Raw genomic sequence first — 3,209 nt, forward strand, 5'->3', positions numbered from 1 at the left:
TCTTTAGCTCTAACAATATTTGGCTTATATATCTAGGTGCTCCAGTGTTGAGTGTGTATATATTTACTATTGTTATACCCTCTTGCTGAAATGACTTATTTATCATATATAATGAACTTCTATGTCTCTTTTTATACTTTGTGTCTTGAAATCTATTTTGTCTGATGAAGTATAGCTACTCTGCTCTGTTTTTGGTTCGCATTGGCATGGAATATCTTTTTCTATACCTTTATTTTCAGTCTACATGTGTTTTTATAGGTGAAGAGCTTCTTGGCAACAGATCATTGGGCCTTTTTTTAAAATTCATTCAGCTACTCTATTTTTTAATTAGAGACTTTAGCTCATTTATATTTAATGTTATTATTGATAAGTAAGAACTTTCTATTGCCATTTCATTATTTGTTTTCTAATTGTTTTATGGTCTTCTCCTCCTCTCTTCCTTTCTTTTTTTTTGTGAAGAGGACTTTCTCTGATGGTGTGTTTTAATTTCTTGATTTTTGTTTCTGTGTATCAGTTGTATTTTTTTTTTTGTTTTGAAGTTGCCACGACACTTGCAAATAACATCTTACAGCCCTTTTTTTTTTTTTTTTTTTTTTTTTTTGAGATGGAGTCTTGCTCTGTCGCCCAGGCTAGAGTGCAGTGGTGCAATCTCGGCTCACTGCAAACTCTGCCTCCTGGGTTCACGCCACTCTCCTGCCTCAGCCTCTCCGAGTAGCTGGGACTACAGGTGCCCGCCACCACGCCCGGCTAATTTTTTGTATTTTTAGTAGAGACGGGGTTTCACCGTGGTCTCGATCTCCTGACCTCGTGATCCGCCCGCCTCAGCCTCCCAAAGTGCTGGGATTACAAGCATGAGCCACCGCGCACAGCTTACAGCCCATTATTTTAAACTGATGACAATTTTACTTTAATTGCCAAAACAAACAAGCAAATAAAAAAAGACAAAAACTTTACACTTTGATTCATTCCCCTGACTTTTTAACTTTTTGTTGTTTCTATCTATATGTTATTATACTGTCTATGTCTTGAAAAGTTGTTGTAGTTATTATTTTTCATAGGTTCATATTGTAGTCTTTTAACTCCAGATATGAGTAGTTTACACACCACAATTACAGTGTTATATTATTCTATGTTTTGCTGTGAGCTTACCATTGCCAGTGAGTTTTATACCTTTCAGATGACTTATTGCTTATTAATGTCCTGTTCTTTCACACTGAAGAATTCCCTTTAGTGTTTCTTATAGGAAAGTTCTGGTATTGATGAAATCCCTCACCTTTCGTTTATCTGGAGAAATATTTATGTATTTTTCATGTTTGAAGTATGGTTTCACTGGATATACTATTCTAGGATAAAAGGTTTTTTTTTTTCTTTCAGCACTTTAAATATTTCATGCCACTCTCTCCTGGTCTGTTAGGTTTCTACTCAGAAGTCTGCTGTCAGATGTATTGGAGATCTTTTGTATCTTATTTGTTTCTTCTCTCTTGATGCTTTTAGAATTCTTTCTTTATCCTTGAACTTTGGGAGTTTGATTATTAAAAGTATTAATATAGTTTTATTCAGATTAAATCTACTTGGTGTTCTATAAGCTTCTTGTGGTTGAATATTGATATCTTTTCTTGGGTTTTGAAAGTTCTGTTATTGCTTTGAATGAATTTTCTACTCCCATCTCTTTCTCTACCTTCTTGTTAAGGCCAATAACTCTTAAATTTGCCCTTTTGGGCCTATTTTTTAGATCTTGTAGGCATGCTTCATTGTTTTTTAGTCTTTTATACAATCTCTGATTGTATGTTTTCAAATAACCTGTCTTCAGACTCACTAATACTTTCTCCTACTCGATTCTGCTGTTGAGAGAGTCTGACGCATTCTTCACTATGCTAATTGAACATTTCAGCTGCAGAATTGCTGCTTGAATTTTTAAAACTAATTTTAATTTCTTTGTTAAATGTATTGTATAGGATTCAGAATTTCTCTCTGTGTCACCTTAAATTTTGTTCAACTTCCTCAGTGCAGCTATTTTGAATACTTTGTCTGGAAGATCACATAGCTCTGTCACTCTGGGATTGGCCTCTGATGACTTATTTAGTTTGTTTGGTGAGATCATGATTTCCTGGATGGTCTTGACACTTTGGGATGCTCATCGATGTCTAGGCATTGAAGAGTGAGGTGTTTGTTGTATTCTGAGCTTATTTTGTACCCATTCTTCTTAGGGAAGCTTTCCAAGTACTCAAAGAGAATTGAGTGCTGTGATCTAAGTCTTTGGTCACTGCAGCCATATCTGCATTAGATGCCTTCCCAAACCCAGTAATGCTGTGACTCTTGCATACTCATAGAGATACCCCCTTGGTTGTCTTGGGTAAGATCTGACAGAATTACCTGGATTACCAGGCAGAGACTCTTGTTTTCTTCCCTTACTTTCCCCCAAACCAACGGAGTTTCTGTCTCTCTGAGCTGACCTGCCTGGAGTTGAGGGAGGGGTGACAGAAGCACCCGTGTGGTACCACCACTGGGACTATGCTGGGTCAGACAGAAGTCACCACAGTACTGGGTCTCACCCAAGGCCTGCAGTGACTATTGTCTGTCTTCCACTGATGTTTATTTAAAGCCCAAGGGCTCTTTAGTTGGCAGGTGGTGAATCAAGCCTGGCTTGTGTCTTTCCCTTTAGGGTAGAGAGTTCCCTTCTAGCTCAGTGTGTGTCTAGAAATGGTGTGCAAGAGCTAGGACCTGGAGGTGAGAATGTTAGGAATCTACTTAGTACTTTATTTTACTGTGACTGAGCTGGTACTCAGGTTGTTAGACAAAGTTCTTTTTTTTTCTCTCTCTTTTCCTCAAGCAGGAGTTTCTCCTCATGGCCACCACTGCCCATGTGGTAAGTACTGACTGGCTACCACTGATGTTCTTTTCAATGCTCAAGGGCTCTTTAGTCTGCATGTGGTGAATGTTGCCAGGCTTGGGTCTCTTCTTTCAGGGAAGTGGGTTCCCTTCTGCCCCAGGATGGGTCTGGTAATGCTGTCCAGGAACTAAGTTCTGGAACTGGGGATTTTAGAAATTTACTTGGTGTTTTATTTTACTGTAGCTGAGCTGCTACACGCTGCAAGAAAAAAACCTTTTTACTCTTCCTTCTTCTTTCACGAAGCAGAAGGAGTGTCTCTGTGGCCACTACAGCTGGTAATCCACTGTCACACCGGAAGGCAGCACAGTACAGGGTCTCA

The sequence above is a fragment of the Symphalangus syndactylus genome, chromosome 11, assembly GCF_028878055.3.
Source record: "Symphalangus syndactylus isolate Jambi chromosome 11, NHGRI_mSymSyn1-v2.1_pri, whole genome shotgun sequence".
Classification (NCBI taxonomy): Eukaryota; Metazoa; Chordata; class Mammalia; order Primates; family Hylobatidae; genus Symphalangus; species Symphalangus syndactylus.